At 41.9% G+C, this 22,577-nt stretch overlaps 1 protein-coding gene and 1 long non-coding RNA gene across 6 annotated transcripts in view; one reads left to right on the top strand and one right to left on the bottom strand.

The window, feature by feature from the left end:
- Positions 1-2,247: 2,247 nt before the first annotated feature.
- LOC116526280 lies at positions 2,248-15,384 on the bottom strand. The gene is made up of 2 exons (XR_004258076.1): positions 15,201-15,384; positions 2,248-2,399 (listed from the first exon to the last, which is right to left on the bottom strand). It is a non-coding gene; the product is annotated as an uncharacterized LOC116526280 (long non-coding RNA).
- Positions 15,385-15,464: 80 nt separating this feature from the next.
- SRP54 (signal recognition particle 54) overlaps positions 15,465-22,577 on the top strand; it is a 49,043-nt gene continuing 41,930 nt past the window's right edge. For 2 of the 5 annotated variants that reach the window (XM_032242558.1, XM_032242553.1), the window contains exon 1: positions 15,465-16,038. The gene's annotated coding sequence lies outside the window, so the exon portion shown is untranslated. Of the gene's footprint in view, positions 16,039-22,159; positions 22,297-22,577 lie in introns of all 5 variants that reach the window. The other 3 variants (XM_032242554.1, XM_032242557.1, XM_032242556.1) reach the window with 3 other exon arrangements.

Here is a 22,577-nt window from a genome sequence, read left to right as displayed (position 1 = left end):
ACATTTTGCAAATTTGGTAGTTAATCTTTGATAATGATTTATTTTTTGAGACCGGGTCTTGCATTGTTGCTCGAGCTGGAGTGCAATAGCACAATCTCGGCTCACTGCAACCTCCACCTTCTGGTTCAAGAGATTTTCCTGCCTCAGCCTCCCAAGTAGCTGGGATTACAGGCACCCGCCACCACACCCAGCTAATTTTTCCTTTTTTTTTGTATTTTTAGTAGAGACAGAGTTTCACTATGTTGGTCAGCCTGGTCTTGAACTCCTGACCTCGTGATCTGCCTGCCTCGGCCTCCCAAAGCACTGGGATTACAGGCGTCAGTCACTGTGTCCAGCCGATAATGATATTATCTAAAATCAGTAATACAAGCACAGGATTATTTATCCAGAGAGGGAGCCCACTCTATGTAATAACCCTAAATGTAAGTGTGCAGGGAGATACATGTCTAAAGCAACAGACTAGACAATCTATCCAGTCTGAACAAAGAAGACTTTCTGTCACTAGAGTTGTTCTCTAACATGGACTGGGATGCTTCAAACTGGGTCAAATTACAGCCTGAATCAATAATTTCTCAGGTTCTGTGCCCATCCCCACTCGCCCAATAATGTCTGATCACTATCTGACCTCTTAAGTATATATATATATATTTTTTTTAAAGACAGAGTCTTGCTCTTTCACCCAGGCTGGTGTGATCTCAACTCACTGCATCCTCCACCTCCTGGGTTCAAGCGATTCTCATGCCTCAGCCTCCTGATTAGTTGGGATTACAGGTGTGCACCATCACCCAGCTAATTTTTATATTTTTAGTACAGATGAGGTTTTGCCATGTTGGTCAGGCTGGTCTCGAGCTCCTGGCTTGAAGAGATCCACCTGTCTTGGCCTTCCAAGTGCTGGGATTATAGGCAGCCACTGTACCCAGTCAGATGGTTTTCTAAGTGACTGGGTCTCATGTAGTCCAGGCTGGAGTGCAGTGGCTATCCACAGGCCCAATCATAGTGTACTGCAGTCCTGAACTCCTGGTCTTAAGCAATCCTTCCACCTCAGCCTCCCAAGTAGCTGGGACTGCAGGTACATACCACCATTTCCAGCTCAAATAGATGTTTTTATGGGGAGAACATTTCGGCCTCCCTGGAAATTATATTTCTCAGTATATGGTTTATCAATCTCTGTTCAGTGTATAGAGTATGAGTCAGTTCCTCCATATTCAGTCACCTCTGTTTAGTCTCTGAACCTTCAGGGTCACCTCTGATTAAATAGTTTCTAGATGTGAAAAACATCTCACTGCCTTACTTGACTAGGAAAAAAAAATTGTGAAAAACAGTTTCTAGGCCAGGCACAGTGGTTCAGGCCTGTAATCCCATCACTTTGGGAGGCCGAGGAAGGCAGGTCACTTGAGGTCAGGCGTTCAAGACCAGCCTGGCCAACATAGTGAAACCTTGTCTCTACTAAAAATGCAAAAAAGGTTAGCCAGGTCGAGGACGGCAGGTCACTTGAGGTCAGGCGTTCAAGACCAGACTGGCCAACATAGTGAAACCCTTGTCTCTACTAAAAATACAAAAAGATTAGCCAGGTGTGGTGATGGGCGCCTGAAATCCCAGCTACTTAGGAGGGTGAGGCACAAGAATCGCTTGACCTGGGAAGCAGAGGTTGCAGGGAACCAAGATCGCACCACTGCACTCCAGCCTAGTGGACAGAGCAAGACCCAGTTTCAAAAACAAAATAAAACAGTTTCCATGGCCGGGCGCGGTGGCTCACGCCTGTAATCCCAGCACTTTGGGAGGCCGAGGCGGGTGGATCACGAGGTCAAGAGATTGAGACCATCCTGGTCAACATAGTGAAACCCCGTCTCTACTAAAAATACAAAAAATTAGCTGGGCATGGTGGTGCGTGCCTGTAATCCCAGCTACTCAGGAGGCTGAGGCAGGAGAATTGCCTGAACCCAGGAGGCGGAGGTTGCAGTGAGCCGAGACCACACCATTGCACTCCAGCCTGGGTAACAACAGCGAAACTCCGTCTCCAAAAAAAAAAAAAAAAAAAAACCCAGTTTCCAAAAATTTCCTGGGGGACATTAAGTGACCTATTCTCCTGAGATAATATTTGTTTACTCTCCCTAAATGCAGTATTTGGTAATAACCATGCCACAGGTTGGCCTTTTGCTTTCAGAAAACATTGAATAGCTTAGTCCAAAATTTGAATACTCATGACATGTAAGAAAAAAAGCACATAAAGTCATCAGATTTGCATACCTGACTGCCTACCTAAAGGTGCTGTCTGGTTTGAGCTGCACATCATACAGTAATTTCTGCTCATTTTTCCTTTTGCACATAATGAATCAATAAAAGTCTTCATCATAAAGGAATGCACCAAGATGAACTGTGGGTTCTGGCTACTGCTGTATCTGGTAGGAAAAAAAAACATCAAAAGAAGCAAAGTATAAAGAAGTATCTTTTTATTGCTAAATAAGGCAAAATGTCAAGGTTTATATGCTAACATTCTGAGTGCAATAAGAAGGCACAGCAAGATACCTTTTGCTTATGCAAGTAACTACTCTACTTTCATTTTATTTCTGAGACCCTAGCAACTTTTTGACCTGGAATGATGCAAAACAAGCATGAGAAATACATAAAATTCTAGTTGAAAGGAGTATCACAGATTATTTTGTCTCTCCTAAGTAGTATATTTTACAAATAAATAGTTACCCAGAAAGATTTCTCCAAAGAAATTATATTAGTTAACAATAGGGGAAAAAGTTTAATACCAGCTCTTCTGAATCCTACATGTCAGGGACTTAACATCAAAATATTTAATCAGTAATCTTTTCCCAGAACACATTTTTCAAATAATGTTATTAAAACTTCATGCTTAAAAACAGTAGTCATGGCCGGGCGCGGTGGCTCAAGCCTGTGATCCCAGCACTTTGGGAGGCCGAGGCGGGTGGATCACGAGGTCAAGAGATCGAGACCATCCTGGTCAACATGGTGAAACCCCGTCTCTACTAAAAATACAAAAAATTAGCTGGGCATGGTGGTGCATGCCTGTAATCCCAGCTACTCAGGAGGCTGAGGCAGGAGAATTGCCTGAACCCAGGAGGCGGAGGTTGCGGTGAGCTGAGATCGCGCCATTGCACTCCAGCCTGGGTAACATGAGTGAAACTCTGTCTCAAAAAAAAAAAAAAACAAAACAAAACAAAAAAAAAACAGTAGTCATTTATTAATATTAGTGGCATAGGATATACTATTAATTGGCTACAAAGAAATAAATGTTTGATTCCTTTTACCTTAACTATAATAAAGCATTCTGCTTGAATACCTAAAAATGTGCCTATATTTTAAAAAAAGAAACCTTGGTTGGTATATAAAAATCATATATGGATATATAAGGATCAGAAGGAAATTTAAGATAAAGTTTGTTAGAAGTTTGTGGGTCAATTATATTATCAGACAAGGAATACTTTTTTCATTGTATATATTGTGGATTTCATGAAACTGTTTTCAGGTTAGTGGGTGGAAATGTTTTTTTTTTTAAGAGATGTGATCGGCTGGGCGCAGTGGCTCATGCCTAGCACTTTGGGAGGCTGAGTAATCCTAGTAATCCTAGCACTTTGGGAGGCTGAGTTGGGTGGATCATGAGGTCAGGAAATTGAGACCATCCTGGCTAACATGGTGAAACCCCGTCTCTACTAAAATAAAAAAATTAGCAGGGCATGGTGGCACGGGCCTGTAGTCCCAACTACTCCGGAGGCTGAGGCAGGGGAATCACTGGAACCCAGGAGGAGGGGGTGCAGTGAGCTAAGATTGCGCCACTGTACTCCAGCCTGGCAACAGAATGAGACTCAGTCTCAAAAAATAAAAAATAAAAAGAGATGGGGTCTTGCTATGTTGTCCAGGCTGGTCTTGAACTCCTAGGCTCAAATGATCTCACCTCAGCCTCTCAAAGTGCTGGGATTATAGGAATAAACCACCACACCTGACCAAGAAGAGATTATTAGCCTTGCTTTACAAAATAATATTCATAGCATAGGTTTCCTATAAGGGTTACAATTTGAAGGAACATGAATGAGGGGACTGTCTGGAGAAGGAAAATGAGAACTAATTCTTTTTTTTTTTTTAAAGATGGGGTTTCACCATGTTGGTCAGGCTGGTCTTGAACTCCCGACCTCAGGTGATCCACCCGCCTTGGCCTCCAAAGTGCTTGGATTACAGGCGTGAGCCACCGCGCCTGGCCCTGAAAACTAATTCTAAAAATAAGGGAATAGAAGAATAAGCAACAGTGTAAGGGGCAAATGTAGGAGAAGGAAAGAAAAAGGTAAGCTTCATCCTTAATACAAGTGAGGGAAATGGAACAGGAAGGAAAAAGCAAGGACAAGGATATAGTCAGGATCACATCATTGGTCCTTGTTGGGCCTTGATTGTTTTTTTTCCAGAGCCTGGCAAACAGGATATTCTCAAAGAATATTAGTTGAATGAATAGTAATGATGAGTCAAAGGGTTCAGGACTCAAAAGAATTGGGGACATGGTTGAAGCACTACATGAAAAACTGTTTAAAACCAAAATTAGGGCTAATTAGGCAGGAGAGACCATGGGGTTAGGGAAGAACAGGAGAATGTTTAAGAAGCACTCAGAGTAAATTTAACATATTTAATTTATTTCTCTCTTCATGAACTATCCTCAGTCAACAATGTCAGACATTTACTTCTCCTCTTGCATTTTGATCTAAGTGTTGCATTATCAGAATGCATATCATGTGCATTCTGGTGTGACATCACGAGCTGAGATTTTTCCCATTGCTCTTCAGTGAATGCTAACTGATCTCATCTCTTAATTTTCTTTCTGCATGCTCCTGGTAGCTTGGTCTCTGGAATACCTCTGGTGTTGGCCAATGCTGGTAGTAGTTTTGTATAGTTGAGCTGGTCTCTGCAGCATGATAATGCTGCTGCTGTTATTTTTGAGGAATCAGCATGACGTGCTGCCTCGGCATAAGAAAATCACTTGTGCCCGACTGCTGTCTCTCAAATGACTTCTATGCCTCTCTGAACTTGGGTATCTCATCTATTACCTTAGGGATTAAGATTAGCACAGAATCAAAATACTAAAGAAAATTGTTTATTATGAACACCATAGTCATCTGGGCTTCCTTTGGGACTGATGAATCTGAGCTATGAATGGTTGTGCAGTTCCACTAACCTCAGTGAAAAGGAACTGGATGAGAGAATAGTGGCACCATCTATACTCTTGCCATTTTAGATACATAAATAGCAATGCCAATTCAAGAGTAGCAGACATGCAGCCAGGTACAGTGGCTGACACCTATAATTCCAGCACTTTGGGAGGCTGAGGCGAGCGGATCATCTGAGGTCAGGAGTTTGAGAAAAGACCGGTCAACATGGTGAAACCCCATCTCTACTAAAAATACAAAAACTAGCCAGGCGTGGTGGCAGGTGCCTGTAGTCACAGCTACTAAGGAGGCTGAGGCAGGAGAGTCACTTGAACCCAGGAGGTGGAGGTTGCAGTGAGCCGAGATCGTGCCACCATTGCACTCCAGCCTGGGCAACAAGAGCAAAACTCTGTCTTAAAAAAAAAAAGTTGTTATTGCTGCATTAAAAAATTATATTATTCTTTTTTTTCTGAAATATTTTCAATTCTCTGCTGGATCAATCTACAAATGTAGAATCTGTGGATATGGAGAACCGACTGCATATCATAACCATTTACTGTGTCATTAAAATTAAAATTTGTGGCTGGGTGCGGTGGCTCAAGCCTGTAATCCCAGCACTTTGGGAGGCCGAGGCAGGTGGATCACGAGGTCAAGAGATCGAGGCCATCCTGGTCAATACGGTGAAACCCTGTCTCTACTAAAAATACAAAACATTTGTTGGGCATGGTGGCGCGTGCCTGGAATCCCAGCTACTCAGGAAGCTGAGGCAGGAGAATTGCCTGAACCCAGGAGGCGGAGGTTGCGGTGAGCCGAGATCACGCCATTGCACTCCAGCCTGGGTAACAAGAGCAAAACTCCGTCCCAAAAAAAAATAAAATAAAATAAAATTTGTGGAAACTTTACTTTTGAAGGCATGTAGTCTCTATTTAACCATTCACTGCTACCCTGAGACAGTTAAAAAAGTCTCATCAAACCCTCACAAATTCAATATCATCATAAAAACAAACTTGGGTGGGGTACAGTGGTTCATACCTGTAATCCCAGCACTTTGCGAGGCCAAGGCAGGTGGACTACTTGAGTCCAGGGGTTTGAGACCAGCCCAAGTTCAGAGGTTTGAGACCAGCCTGAGCAACTGGTGAAACCCCATCCCTATAAAAAAAAAATTAAAAAGCAGCTGGGTGTGGTGGTGTATGCCTATAGTCCCAGCTACTTGGGAGGCTGAAGTGGGAGATTACCTCAGCCTGGGAAGTCAAGGCTGCAGCGAGCCGTGATCATACCACTGCACTCTAGCCTGGGCAACCAGAGTGAGATCCTATCTGAAAAAAAAAAACAAAAAACAAAAACTGGTTGTTTTAATTTGCACTTATTTAATTACTAGTGAGCTGGAACATCTTTTAACATGTAAACAGCTATTTCAGAATGTGTGGCAATGCTATGTTACTTGGAAAAAGATTAAAGGAAGGTGCTAATCAGCTGCCTAAAGGATAGCAGAGTTTTCTCAAATTACATATGTAGGTGGGAAGGAAATGGAGACACAAGAGCTTCTCTAAAGGGCAAAATCAATTCTTTAAAATTTCCTACTTACATTTGATTAAATATATGGGGAAAGAAAAGTCCCCAAAGCTGACAGCTTATGAATGAAACCTCACTTTTTCTATCTAGTCAGGTATTCGGTCCCACCACTTTGTCTTTTGAAACCTATTTTCCCTTCGTTTCCAATTCAACTATCTCATAGCTACGGTCATCACCTCATATTTTGAATACCATTACAAACTCATAATCAGCTCCTCAATATCAGCTTCTCCCTGCTATAAAATACCTTGTTCACCTAAGCTAATCTTCCTTAAACCTTACTTTCAGATCATTCCCTCTCCTTACAATTTTTTTTTTTTTTTTTTTTTTTTGAGAGTCTTGTTCTGTGGCCCAGGCTGGAGTGCAGTGATGTGATCTTGGCTCACTGCAACCTCTGCCTCCCAGGATCAAGCAATTCTTCTGCCTCAGCCTCCCAATTAGCTGGGACTACAGGCGCATGCCACCACACCCAGCTAATTTTTTTTTGTATTTTTAGTAGAGACAGGGTTTCACCGTGTTAGCCAGGATGGTCTCCATTTCCTGACTTCGTGATCCGCCCACCCTGACCTCCCAAAGTGCTGAGATTACAGGGGTGAGCCACCACACCCAGCCATCTTACAAATTTTTAATGATATTCTATTTTTCAGTGTATCAAATCTTGAGATTTTTAAGGCCCTCCATATCACAAGTCTACTCATCTATTTTCTTAAAATTTTATTTTTAATTGACAAATAATAATTGTATGTACTTATGGGGTACAAGGTACACATTGTGGAATGATTAAACCGGGCTAATTAACATATTCATCACCACATATTTAATTCTTTGTATTAGAGAACATTTAAAACCCACCCACTTAACATTCTGAAATACAGTCATGTACCACATAATGATGTTTCCATCAATGACAGACTGCACATACCATGGTGGTACGTACCATAAGATTACAATGTTATATTTTTACTGTACCTTTTCTATGTTTAGGTACACAAATACTTACCATTGTGTTACAACTGCCTACAGTATTCATTACATGCTGTACAGGTTTGTAGAAGGTGCAACAGGCTATAACATCTAGGTTTGTGTAGCTACGGTACATTCCATGATATTTGCATAACAATGAAATGACCTAACAATACATTTCTCATAACCTGTCTCTGTTGTTAAATGATGTATGATTATATATATGTTTCAGCAAATTTGGTGAATTACATTGATTTTCTAATGTTAAACCAACAGTGCATTCCTGAGATAAGCCCACTTGTTCATGATGTATTGTTCTTTTTATATATCCTGGCCATTTTTAATACACAACAAATGTGATTGAGAGAAAAGTATAATTATTTGTATTCATTTGATAGAACCTATAAAAGCTCTGTGGCTACTGCTCAGCAACATGTTCAATTCTGCTCAGTGAAGAGGTGTTTGTAATAAAGGATACAGAGAATCTCCTCTAAGTTTCTAGTCGCCTACGGTTATTTTAAGTATTTAAATATTTTCGTGAGCGTGGTCAGGCGCAGTGGCTCACATCTGTAATCCCAGCACTTTGGGAGGCCAAGGCGGGCAAATCACAAGGTCAGGAGTTCAAGACCAGCCTGGCCAACACAGCAAAACCCCACCTCCACTAAAAATACAAAAATTAGCTGGGCGTGGTGATGGGCACCTGTAATCCCAGCTACTTAGGAGGCTGAGGCAGAAGAATTGCTTGAACCCCGGAGGTGGAGGTTGCAGTGAACTGAGATCATGCCATTGCACTCCAGCCTGGAAAACAAGAGCAAAACTTTGTCTCAAAAAGAAAAAAAAAAAAAGAGGCCTAACTGAATATTTTCTTGATTATCTGGTAATTTCCTTCCTGCAAACCCTAATTTTCTAGCCTTTGTAATTTGATCCTTAATAGAAACTGAATGAGCAGTTGGGCACAATGGCCTACACCTGTAATCCCAGTGCTTTGGAAGCTGAGGCTGGTAAATTTATTGAGCTCAGGAGTTTGAGATCAGGCTGGGCAACATTGCGAAACCCTGTCAGTACCAAAAAATGCAAAAATTAGCCAGGTGTGATGACATGCACTTGTAATCCCAGCTACTTGCAGGGCTGAGGGAGGAGGCTCACTTGAGCTTGGGAAGTTGAAGCTGCAGTGAGCCCTGTGTTCACACCACTGCACTCCAGCCTGTGTGACAGAGCGAGACTATGTCTACAAGAGGCCCATCACTGTGGCACACGTCTGTAATCCCAACACTTTAGGAGGCCAAGGTGAGCAGATCATTTGAGGTCAGGAGTTCAAGACCAGCCTGACCAACATGGTGAAACCCTGTTTCCACTAATACAAAATTAGCCAGGCATGGTGGTGCACACCTGTAGTTCCAGATACTCAGGAGGCTGAGGCAGGAGAGTCACCTGAACCCGGGAGGTAGAGGTTGCAGAGAGCCGAGACTGTGCCACTGCACTCCAGCCTGGGCAACAGAGTGAGACTCTGTCTCAAAAAAACAAAAAAAAAAAAAAAAAAAAAAAAAAAAAGAAGGAAACTGTATGAGCTACTGGTTTGACGTCCTCATTTCTATTTTGCATATCCAGGAAATACTGAGAGCCTTCAGAGTAGTCTTTGTTAATAGACTGCTTTCCACTGTATTTTTTTTAATATGCCCTATTGGGGATATCACTTGCAGTTCCAGTTCTCATCTCCCCTCACTTAATGGATTGAAATCAGTCTCCTACACTTTTGAAACCTAGGTCAAGAGCCCACTTCATGCACATCAGGAAAACAGAAGGGAACAGATGCTCTGCCAGAGGATCAGAATCAATGAGTTGCAGTATCGCTGTATTTTAAACTGCTTTTTTTCCCTTCTATTTTTTCTTTTTCCCAGCATTCAATTAGAAGAGTTGGGTTTTAAACTGCTTTTTATCTTTTTGGGGGGGGGGGGATATGAACTTATTTTTGCCTGCCTTCCCCCTCAGACTTGGTTTATCTTTCCGACATGAGTGCTCATTGTTTCCCAGACCTTTGGCCTAAGCTGTACCAAGAAACATCTAGGCTCCTACCTTTGTTTTATATCCTCAGTTTCTTTTTTTCTCTTGAAACGGAGTCTTGCTCTGTCACCCAGCTGGAGTGCAGGGATGAGAACTGTATCCTCAGTTTATATCAGACATTGGCATGATGAGTTCTTCTCTGGTCCAAGCTTCTTTTTTTTTTTTTTTTTTTTTTTTCTTGAGACGGAGTTTCACTCTTGTTACCCAGGCTGGAGTGCAATGGCGCGATCTCGGCTCACCGCAACCTCCGTCTCCTGGGTTCAGGCAATTCTCCTGCCTCAGCCTCCTGAGTAGCTGGGATTACAGGCACACACCACCATGCCCAGCTAATTTTTTGTATTTTTTTAGTAGAGACGGGGTTTCACCGTGTTGACCAGGATGGTCTCGATCTCTTGACCTCGTGATCCACCTGCCTCGGCCTCCCAAAGTGCTGGGATTACAGGCTTGAGCCACCACGCCCGACTCTGGTCCAAGCTTCTGCTTCCACCAGCATGATCCTAAATGACGCCAAGTCTTGGTGTCATAATCCCACTCTCTCTTTAGAGGCCATAATTTTTATTTTCTTTGGTGTATTTAAAATTACTATGATTTTACCTGTTAGCAATTTAGATGTTTTCTAGTTGGTTATTTTTTTGAGATGAAGTCTCACTCTGTTGCCCAGGCTGGAGTGCAGTGTTAGAGATCTTGGCTCACTGCAACCTCCGCATCCCAGGTTCAAGCAATTCTCATGCCTCAGTCCCTGACCCCCAGTAGCTGGGACTACAGGTGTGTGCCACCATGCCCAGCTAATTTTTTTTTTTTTTTTTTTAGTGCAGATGGGGTTTCACCATGTTGGCCAGGATGGTCTCAAACTCCTGATTTCAGGTGATCTGCCCACCTCGGCCTCCCAAAGTGTTGGGATTACAGGCATGAGCCACCACTCCCAGCCATGTTTTCTCCTTTTAATAAACTCTATGAAACTCAAAACCAAAGCTATACTTAAAATCTAGCATTGTCTCTTGCTGTTCCATCAAATGGTATAAAAATTCAAGAGTTATAATTTAAAGGGCTATGCAAATATCATACATTACTTAAATGACTTAATGCCAGAGATTTAAAAAAAAATTTTTCCCTGGTAGAAGGAAATCTAATTAGGAAAACGAAAAATGGCTCTTTAGAAGAGTCTTTTGTGCTGTACTTATACCACTTCATAAAAAGGTACATTAAGAGTTTCAGTTTCGGAAGATAAAAAAATTCTGGAGAATAGTGATGATGGTTACAATACAATGTGAACATATTTAATGCCACTGAACTATACACTAAAAAATGGTTAAAATAGGCTGGGCACGGTGGCTCATGCCTGTAAACCCAGCACTTTGAAAGGCCAAGGCGTGTGGATCACGAGGTCAGGTGTTCGAGACCAACTTGACCAATACGGTGAAACCCCATCTCTACTAAAGACACAAAAATTAGCTGGGCGAGGTGGTGTGTGCCTGTAATCCCAGCTACTCAGTTTAAAAAAAAAAAAAAAAAAAGGTTAAAATGGTAAACTTTATCGTATGTATATTTTACTGCAATAAAGATGGTATACTAATACATTATATTTTTTTTGGAGACGGAGTCTTGCTCTGTGACCCAGGCTGCAGTGTAATGGTATAGTCTCAGCTCACTGCAACCTCCACCTCTCAGGTTCAAAGGTTTCTCCTGCCTCAGCCTCCTGTAGCTGGGATTATAGGCATGTGCCACCACACCTGGCTAATTTTTGTATTTTTAGTAGAGACAGGATTTCACCATGTTGCTTAGGGTGGTCTTGAACTGCTGACCTCAGGTGATCCACCCACCTGGGCCTCCCAAAGTGCTGGGATTACAGGTGTGAGCTACTGCACCCAGCCTACTTTATTAAGGATTATAAATAACCATACTCCTTTACTCTAAGCTCAGTGATACTCTCACTTCTTTCTCAAAAAATTTTTTTTTGAGACGGAGTTTCGCTCTTGTTACCCAGGCTGGAGTGCAATGGCGCGATCTCGGCTCACCGCAACCTCCGCCTCCTGAGTTCAGGCAATTCTCCTGCCTCAGCCTCCTGAGTAGCTGGGATTACAGGCACGCGCCACCACGCCCAGCTAATTTTTTGTATTTTTAGTAGAGACGGGGTTTCACCATGTTGACCAAGATGGTCTCGATCTCTTGACCTCGTGATCCACCCGCCTCAGCCTCCCAAAGTGCTGGGATTACAGGCTTGAGCCACCGCGCCCGGCCTTCAAAAATTTTTTTTAATTTTTTTTTTTTTTTTTTTGAGACATTCTCATTATGTTGCCCAGGCTGGTCTCAGACTCCTATGCTCAGGTAATCCGCCTGCCTCGGCTTCCCAAAGTGCTATGATTACAGGCATGGGCCACTGCCCAGCCTCACTTCTTAAAATACTTGTGTTAATAAACATTCTTCAGAAACTCAAGTTATTCTTTAAATTGTTTAATGAATTGCTTAAGCTTCCTCACTACAGAGTCTGCCGAAGAGAGGCACAGGAAGAACCACAGGTGCAACAGCTCACACCTCTAGTCCCAGCAGTTTGGGAAGCCAAGGTGGGAGGGTCTTGAGACCTGGAGTTTGAGACCAGCCTGGGTAACATAGTAAGACCCTGTCTCTATAGGAAGTAAAAAAAAAAAAAAAAAAAAGCTGGATGTGGTGGTTTGCACCACAGTCCAGGTTCTCAGGAGGCTGAGGTGGGAGGTCTGCTTTGAGCCCAGGAGGTCAAAACTGCAGTGGGCTATAATGGTGCCACTGTACTCCAGCCTCTAGCCTGGGTGACAGAGTGAGACCCTGTCTCCAAAAACAGCAATAAAAAGTACCTTTAAAAAAAATAAAAATATATTATTTTGCCAGTTATATTGGCTCGTTTTCAAAATTATCCAAAACATTCTTTCAAGTCTTCCTGATTTTGAAAAATAGAGTCTCAACTGATACCTCTAAAATTTGAGGCTGGGTGCAGTGGCTCATGCCTGTAATCTGAACACTTTAGGAGGCTGAGGTGGGAGGACCCCTTGAGGCCAGGAGTTTAAGGCTGCAGTGAGCTATGATGGTCCCACTGCACTCCAGCCTGGGCGACAAAGACCCTATCTCAAAAACAAACAAAAAACAGGAAGAAAAAAAAAAATCAAGATTTAGATTGCAAATGGCTCCACAAAACAGATCTTGAGAGGGCAAGGATGTTTTGGTAATTTTAAAATTGCCAGCTCTAAGCAGTATGTGACATTTTTGTAGGCACTCAGTGCTTTTGGAATAAATGACCTTGTGCTGAAGATATGAAAAAAGATGTAAATTGGTGCTGTTTTACTGACAAATGGGATATGAAGAATGAAATGTGCAACACAGGGTTTAGATGAAGTGATAGGAGACTCAGCATATTAGGAAATTCTTATCTTGATTATGTGTGTATAGAAATAAAGCTGTATCTCTGGTTTTCTACACTTTCCAGGACATATCTCACTATCAGATGTTCCTGTTAACTTCAGCTTGACATCTTATCTAAAATGACTCCTAAAATGTGTAATAATTACAATTGTAATACCTAAATCTACTGATTGACTCTAACATCACAAAGAATTTTAAGAGGTCAAGGTTAAAAATCTAAAATTGGGAGTCATTGCTAACAATGGCATTTCAAGTCATGACTTTGGATAAAAATAACCATGGGAATCAACATTCAGCAATAAACAGGCATAGTGGCCAGGCGTGGTAACTCATGCCTGTAATCCCAGCACTCTGGGAGGGCAAGGCAGGCAGATCACCCGAGGTCAGGAGTTTGAGACCAGCCTGGGAAACATGGTGAAACCCCATCTACTAAAAATACAAATATGAACTGGGTGTGGTGGCGGATGCCTGTAATCCCAGCTACTCGGAAGGCTGAGGTAGGAGAATCGCTTGAATCTGGGAGGTGGAGGTTGCAGTGAGCCAGATGGTACCACTGCACCCCAGCCTGGGCGAAAACAGTAAAACTCCGTCTCAAAAAAAAAAAAATATATATATATATATACACACACACACACACACACACACACACGTACACGTACACATATATACAGACATAGGATAGTTTGCTACAGTTACCAAACATAAGAATATCCTATTTTCTTCAGCTTTCATCAGGCTTTACTTTGCCAAAATACATCCATCCCATTTTTCAATAACTAGTTTTAACTACCACATTTCCTCAGTTTTAACGTGTGTGTGTGTTTAAAGAGACAAGGTCTTGTGTCGCTCAGGCTGGAGTGCAGCAGCAGGATCAAATCTCACTGTGGCCTTTTTCTGTCTATAAATCTTCAATCACTTGGCGCTGCAATCTCTCTGAGCCTGCCTGATTCTCGAACCGTTCTTTGCTGAATTAAACCGTGAAATTTAACTTGGCTAAGATTTTTCTTTTAACACTTCCAACTAACGCTACAGCCTAAAACCTCTCCTGCAAAGTGCTTTTTCAGGTGGTAACATACCAATCCTAACAAGTTTGTGCGGGTAATGGGGAGGAGGGCTAACCCTCTATTTTCTTTTTTTTTTTTTTTTTTTTGAGACGGAGTTTCGCTCTTGTTACCCAGGCTGGAGTGCAATGGCGAGATCTAGGCTCACCGCAACCTCCGCCTCCCGGGTTCAGGCAATTCTCCTGCCTCAGCCTCCTGAGTAGCTGGGATTACAGGCACGTGCCACCATGCCCAGCTAATTTTTTGTATTTTTAGTAGAGACGGGGTTTCACCATGTTGACCAGGATGGTCTCGATCTCTTGACCTCGTGATCCACCCGCCTCGGCCTCCCAAAGTGCTGGGATTACAGGCTTGAGCCACCGCGCCCGGCTTTAACCCTCTATTTTCTTTTAGAAAAAGGGTTAGGCACAAGGAGCTCTAAAGGCTTGTCCAAAGTCTGCTGCAAAATCACAAACTACTCAGAACCAGGTCTTCCCGCATCCGATTAATTCCAAGTGGTCCTGTATCTGATTACCCCCATTTTCCAAAAGATAGTTTATTTTTTCCTGTTTTCCCCTCCCCACTACACTTCCCACTTAGCCCTTTTTGAAATGCAAAATAACCTCTTGTCTCTCCCCCTCACCAGACCATTCTCTACAGAGCAAATTCATCTACGTGCTCACTTTTACAACTTACTTCTGCTCGGGAAGGCGCCAACTCAATTGCCGGTAGATAAGGCATCAACTAGCAGAGACCCCTGCTCTTGTTCATTTCCTCCTCTACCTTATAAAATGCCCGCTTTTTCGCTCCAAAGGCGAAAAACATTTGTGCCACTTCCCCCACGCTGGCTTCGGAAATAAAATCCCTCTTCTTGTACCAGGACTCGCTCTTAATTGGTCTCTAAGTGCGGCGTACAATTAACCCGCCTTTCCGTTAGAGCACTCTGAGCCCTGGTCAATCTACATCACAGGATAGCAGAGACCAGCACAGTGACCCCAAGGAAGACTTTTGACTTCACCTTGCCTAAGTCTCCAAAGTCAGCGCCTGCCTCAGGCTCTGGTCTCTTACACTTAAGGATAGTTCGCATCCACTGTAGCAGCGCCTGGCGGTCGGCCAGGGCCACAGCGCGAAGCGGCCGCAGCATCACGACCAAGGCTTTACAGTAGGAAATTTTACGCTGCAGGAACAAGCTGCGCAGACACTGATTGGCATTGCGCAAGCGCCGGCAGACATCGCCCCACCCTCCGCGGAACACGCCTCTAGTCTGCGAAGCCCTGAGCCCCGCCCTCCCACGGAGGTCTCACGTGCGCCCGGGGATCCCTTCCTTCAATCACACCTCCATCTTTCATCTTGCCGCTCTTAGCTGGGAGTGTTCCGCCTACTAACTTTTCTTAAAGAGCCTCGTCGAAGCCTGACTTCTTCCCCGAAATCACGTCCCTAGACAGCATCCTATTTTACCACTAACTTTTCTACCTCAGTTATTCAGCGGTAGGAAACTGAAACCAAAACCAGCGGAAGCAAACATCTAAATTGTTTCGGTAGACGCGCAGGAGAAACGCAGCAGTGTGTCCCGGAAGCGGAAGTAGATCCTCCTCTAGAGAGGCTGGACTATGCGGAATGGTGACGTTTCCCCATTGGGCGGAAGGTTCGGTGGCACTCGTCGGTCTTCCAGCTGGTGGGAGTTGGCGACGCGGCGCTGGGCGTTGGGACCCTAGTTTATCTAGTTCGGGAAATTGGGTTGTGGGGTGGTACCTGTCTGTCTGCTCCCGGCTTTCTTTGGTTTCTTCCCACGGTGTGGGGCCTCGCTAAGGAATTCCTGGCCCCTTAGGGCCACGGCGTTAGCGGTGTCTTTTGCGGTAAGTGTCTGCTTTTTCCAGCCTCAGACTATTGAGGGGCAGCTAGGGGCAGCCCCAGCCCTGCTGTCAGGGGGCGAGAGATTCCGGGGGAAGTCGGCCTCCCTCGCCACCGGCCGTAGTTACCGAGACTGAGGTGCTGCTTTATCTCTTGTGGCCCTTCTTTATCTCTTGTCTTCCATGAGAAGTTTTATTAAAAAATTCGCTGTGACCTTTTTAAGTTGTCTTCAGATTTACCTGAGCCAAATAGATGTAGGCAATTGCAGGCCTGAGTCTTCGTTTTGCTTTCCTGAGCAAGAATTTAGATGAGGCTACTTCCCCGAAAATCTTTTTACTTGTACCAGACTTCATTTTCCTATGTGTTTGTAGTGCTTAACACGACGTCCTGCGTGTAGTAGACGTTCAGTAAATGAATACGAGTATCAGTTCAATGCCAATGGTGATTTAAGATAGACTTGATGGCTCTCTCCGTACCGATTGACGCTGCTGACCATCCATTTCTTGAAACTTTCCCCTCGTGGCTTTCTTCATGCCATCCTCACCTGATTCCTTTACATGCTTACTTCAACAAAATATATACTTGTTTTTGGCTACAGGGATACAGAAATGAATGACATTAACTCCGCCATTGAGCAGCTAATGCACGTAAATATACATTATATCAAGATGTGTAATGAGAAACACTAGTTACATGTAAAGAGCTGTAGGAACTGGTTGCATATAAAGAAGCGTAGAAAGCTTTGGGACAGCCAAAGAGCTCCTTAGGTGATTTGTGACCCTGAGCCAGTTGCTATTCCAATCTAGCCTCAATACTCTCATCTACCTAATTGGCTTGTTATGAGGAAGAAAGGAGATTAGGTAAGAGATTTGTTTTGATTTAGTGTCTAGAACATAGCAATGGTGGTGCCAAAGTTTCCCTCAAATCCGTCTCCCTCAGTTTTTTGATATGGCCAGTTGGTGTTTTCTACCTTCGTATAGAGTACTATGCAAAAGCATCTTCAAGCCTTCCTTCCAGATTACTCCCTTTAATCCCATCTATTTGGAAATCCTGGACCGGCCACAGGATTACAGCAAGATAACCATAAATATAGCCTTTTAAAAACTGATTTTCTTCTGTGTACCCTGGAGAAAGGGAAAGGGAATTAGTAAAACCTTTGGTTATTTTCAGTCTTAGTTAACATTCTCCTTTTAGTTGGCCCTTAGTCATTGCTGTAACCCAAATGGCCTTCCACAGACTCTCCTTAAGTCTTCTCACTTACATCCATGGCTTCCATGGCATTGTCCTTATATGCCAACCATATACAAACCTATTCTTTTCGTTTCCAAGCCTTATTCTTTTCCAAACCTTGTTCACTCTGTCGCTCAGACTCAAGTGCAGTGGGGCCATCTCGGATCACTGCAGCCTCTGCCTGCCAGGTTCAAGTGATTCTCCTGTCTCAGCCTCCCATGTAGCAGGGTTTACAGATGTCTGCCACCATGCCCAGCTAATTTTTTGTATTTTTAGTAGAGACGAAGATTTTACCGTATTGGCCAGGTTGGTCTTGAGCTCCTGACCTCAAGTGATCTGCCTGCTTCAGCCTCCCAAAGCGTTGAGATTACAGGCATGAGCTACCATGCCCAGCCTAGACTTTATTCTTTAGCCTCCCTCTTGTGAAGAATAGTTCTGTACTTCCCCCTAAAACCTGCAAACTCAGTAGGTCCAAAACCAAATGTGCTGTCTTCACCTTCCTTTTTTTTTTTTATTGCGACGTATGTCATGCGTACAAAAGTATATAAAAGCAGTGATTCTCAGTGCATTTTTTAGTTTTGACCTCTTGTGACTTGAAATTTGTGATATATGTAGGTTAAATTTTAGAAAGGATAATAAGGGCTGTGAGCAGTGGCTCATTCCAGTACTTTGGAGGGTGAAGCTGGCAGATTGCTTTAGCTCAGGAGTTCAAGACCAGCCTGGGTAACATGGTGAAACCCCCCTGTCTCTACAGAAAATACAAAAATTATCTGGGCATAGTCGTGCTGCCTGTAGTCCCAGCTAGTTGGGAGGGATAATAAAATGAACATGAATATCTGTGTACACTTCCATCATAAAAAGTAAAACATTAAAAATAATTTAGGTCCCTTTGATCTTTTCTCTATTAACTCCTTTTTCTGACGTTGAAACCACCTTCTCTTTTTGCCTTCCATTCATTGGTTAATGGCATCACTAGCCACCTGGTTATAAAAACTAGAGATACTGTAATCATTTTTGCCTTTTTTTTTTCCTTCAGTCACCATAACCATTTGGTCATTAGATTCTGCCTCATGACCTAGCCCTTAACCCTGGTTTCGTCTTCTGTTTCTCTACTTCAAGCCCACATCTTGTCTCAACTAGCCTTATGGAGTATGGCTAGTGCATGTAGTGTCCTGGCTGTTCAGTTTTTTCCCTCTAAGGTGTTGCACTGTCTCTGAAGATGTTTTTAAGGTTGAGAACAGATTTCTTATTCTCTGGTTTTCTTTGGGGCATGTTATTAAATATTTAATGTAGTGATTATGAACCCTAGCTGCATATCAATATAGCTAGTGAAAGTTTTCAAATCATAAATGCCTTGTTTTGCTCTCCAGATTGAGAATGTAGATGAGGCTAGTCCCCCTAAAATGTTTTTACCTTACTATCTTTGGAGATTCTGATTGAGCATTTAATTTTTAGCTGATAAGCATTATCTAAATGTCATTGAGATAACCCATTGCTTGAGCATATGCCTCTTATCCCTTCTTTTCCTTTTTTTTTTTTTTTCAGTCTTCCTTTTTCTTTTCAACTTTAAGGCCAACCATTTCCAATGAATTTTTTAAAATTTTCATTTTAATTTTCCTCTTGGTAGCATTTTATGTAAAGATTCTTTTTTATGGTTGACTTCATAGCCAAAAAGTATCATAAAGAAATGATCCCCAGTGTTTTTGAGTTATGACTAATTGATTGCTAATTGATTTTTTTTTTTTGGCATAACTTTTTTGCTGCTAAACTCTGAATTGGTGCTGTGTTATTATTTTAAATATCAAAATGAGTTTAAAAATTTGAAAAACAATTACTTGAATGAAGAGAAAATTGCTTGATACTTCTTGATATAATTGATTATAACCTTTGGTTCTAAATTAAAGCAGAGGTGGTATGATGCATAATTTATGTTTTGAAGGGAGTCTTGTGTTAAACCGTTGTATTTGATTAGGTGTTAGAACTTCTCTCATGCTGGGACAACTTCTGGATTACAAAGTAGGTGTTTAATGAATGAGTAAATGAATGCAGGTGGCAACTCCATCCCAGCCTCTAGTCTGTTGACTAGTTGCACTCTAATGCTCAAAAGGAGCACTTTGGAAAATAATTTTCCCTTGACTTAAAAAATAATACTCTCAGTCATTACTGAAAAAAAGTAAGAAAACAAAAATTGCTAGTTATTCACCATCCAGATATGACAAATGTTATTTTAACAGTTCATTAAAATATAATTCTTGGCCTGGAGCTGTGGTTCACACCTGTAATCCCAGCACTTTAGAAGGCCAAGGTGGGCAGATCACACAAGGTCAGGAGGTCAAGACCATCCTGGCTAACATGGTGAAACCTCATCTCTACTAAAAATACAAAAACTTAGCCGGGCATGGTGGCAAGCACCTGTAGTCCCAGCTTCTCGGGAGGCTGAGGGAGGAGAATCACTTGAACCTAGGAGGTGAAGGTTGCAGTGCACTGAGACGGTGCCACTGCACTCCAGCTTGGGTGACAGAAGGAGACTCTGTCTCAAAAAAAAAAAAAATATATATATATATATATATGTGTATATGTATGTATATATAATTCTTATACAGTTCACCTACAGTATACAATTTTAAAGGATTTTATTGCCTACTGATACCCCATTGTATTTTATTCCACATTTTACTTATCCATTTATAAGTTGAAGGATATTTGGATTGCTTATACTTTTGGCTATTATGAATAATGCTGCTATGACTATTCATGTATAAGTATTTGTTTGGATGATATCTCATTAAGATTTTGATTTATAATTCCTTGATGGCTAATATTCCTTTTTTTTTTCTTTTTTCGAGACAGAGTCTTGATTTGTCGCCAGGCACCAGGCTGGAGTGCAGTGGCACAATCTCAGCTCACTGCAATCTCTGCCTCCTGGGTTCAAGCAATTCTCCTGCCTCAGCCTTCCGAGTAGCTGGGACTACAGGCATGCGCCACCATGCCCAGATAATTTTTTTTTTTTTTGTAGTAGAGACAGGGTTTCACCATGTTGGCCAGGATGGTCTCGATTTTTTGACGTCATAATCCGTCCACCTTGGCCTCCCAAAGTGCTGGGATTAAAGGCGTGAGCCACTGCACCTGGCCGATGGCTAATATTTTTTAATACTTGTTTTTAGACTCTGTTTAACAAAAGACGGATTATACCGCATATGCAGTTTTGTAGTCTGCCTTTTGCATTTAAGCGTGTTTTTAGCATTAGCAAGCATATTTTACAAAAGAATTTCCCTAAGTTTTGTTCTCTTTCTTACTTCCCCCAAATAATAATTCTCGGGAAACCTTGCTTAAATTAATACACCTAGAAAATACAATCCATGGGACTATATGTTTAATTTTTGTTGGTTGTTACTATGGCAGGAGAGCAGGTAGAATTAGGGGAATTATATTTTCTACCTTAAATATTTCTGTAATGTTTTAACTTTTACAATGAACGTATATCATTTTGTAATCATAGAACATAAAGGCGAATTGGTTCCTTGGATAATAAGTAGATTCAGTATGAAAAACAATTCCTAAATTTGAAAGTCATAATTAACATTATAAAGTTAGTCATTAAGATATATTTTACTAAATACAGTACCTATAGGCCATTTCGTTACTCTTCTGTGGTCCTAGACCATGAACACATATGCTGTGCAAAATTAAGAAAAATATTTAGTATTAAAACCAGAAAAGCAAATAATGTTTATTAGCTTTTGATTATAGAAAAATATATAGTGTCCTGGCCGAGCGCAGTGGCTAATGCCTGTAATCCCAACACTTTGGGAGGCCGAGGCAGGCGGATCACGAGGTCAGGAGATTGAGACCATCCTGGCCAACATAGTGAAACCCTGTCTACTAAAATGGCGCCATGCGCCTGTAGTCCTAGCTACTCGGGAGGCTGAGGCAGGAGAATTGCTTGAACCCTGGAGGCAGAGGTTGCAGTGAGCTGAGACTCTGTCTCCAAAAAAAAAAAGGAAAAGAAAAGTATACAATGTCCTTTGGTATCTGGTGGGGGAATTGATTCCAGGACCTCTCATGGATACCAAAATCAGAGGATGCTCAAGTCCCTGCTGTAAAATAGCATAGTATTTGCATATAACCTATGCACATCCTCCCTTATACTTTAAAGTATCTGTAGATTATTTATAATACATAATACAAAATGTAAATAGTTGTTATACCATATTTATATTCCTAAGTAAATACTTGTTATACTGTATTCTTTAGGGAATAATGACAAGAAAAGTCTGTACATGTTCTTCACTGCAGACAGAATTTTTTTTTCTGAATGTTTTTGATTTGTGGTTGGTTGAATCCATGGTTTTGAAGCCCCAGATACAGAAGGCTGACTGTACTATGTAGAAGTAATTTTTGTAAGTATATTTAGTTCTTGAGGCTAATATTAATTCAAAAAGTCATTAACAAGCACTTAGAAGAAAGAACTGTTTTTGTAGGGGTTTTGTTGTAATAGAATTTGACGTATCTAATCATTAGACTCTATATAATCTCAGATCAGACAAATGTGATAGGAATATTTATAATTACGTAGACAGAGATGGCTTTTTGGAGACTGCAGCTTCTGTTGAATAATAATCTGGCACTTGTAATTGGCACCAAATTTTAAAGATTCCAGGAGTGATTCCTGGATGATGGACAGATACTTTAGTAAGATTGTTTAGAAAATTTCCAGCTTATTTACACTCAAGATAATACAGAAAGAGATAGTTGGTATCACTAAAAATAGGAAGGAAGTTAGCAGTTAATATTGCTAGATTTTCGAAGACAGCTTTATACATATTATCTCATTTAATCCTCACAGTAGCCCTTCAGGGTAACTACTTTGGTAATGGTATTATCTCCACTTTGCAGGTGAGGAAAGTAAGGCTCAGAGAGATTAAGTAACTTGCTCAAAGTAACACAGCCAGTATTTAACAGAGCTAGGATTTGAATCCAAGTCTCTCAGACTCCAAAATCTATCCTCTTTCCAGTACTTCACACTGCAGCAGGTAAGTGTGATACTTGGCCCTGTGCTTGCCTTACTTAGGGCACCCCAAACTTCAGCCTGTTTCCATTGCTCACTATCCAAATCCTAGTCAGACCCCAGTTAGAAGACTCTGTGACTCAAGCCAGGGTCAGTCCTTGTATGTACTGTTCTGATTGCAGTGATACATACCAGTTCTTTCTGAACACTGCAATCACTCCTCCACAAAGAGACATGTACATCTTTAAATATGATTAAAATATGATTTCTCCTATTAGGGCATAGCAGCAAAATTTGTCCCTGCAG

Source organism: Sapajus apella, unplaced genomic scaffold (genome assembly GCF_009761245.1).
Source record: "Sapajus apella isolate SASKATOON/1434 unplaced genomic scaffold, GSC_monkey_1.0 scaffold50, whole genome shotgun sequence".
NCBI classification, from domain to species: Eukaryota; Metazoa; Chordata; class Mammalia; order Primates; family Cebidae; genus Sapajus; species Sapajus apella.
This window is presented reverse-complemented; position numbering and strand designations above follow the sequence as displayed.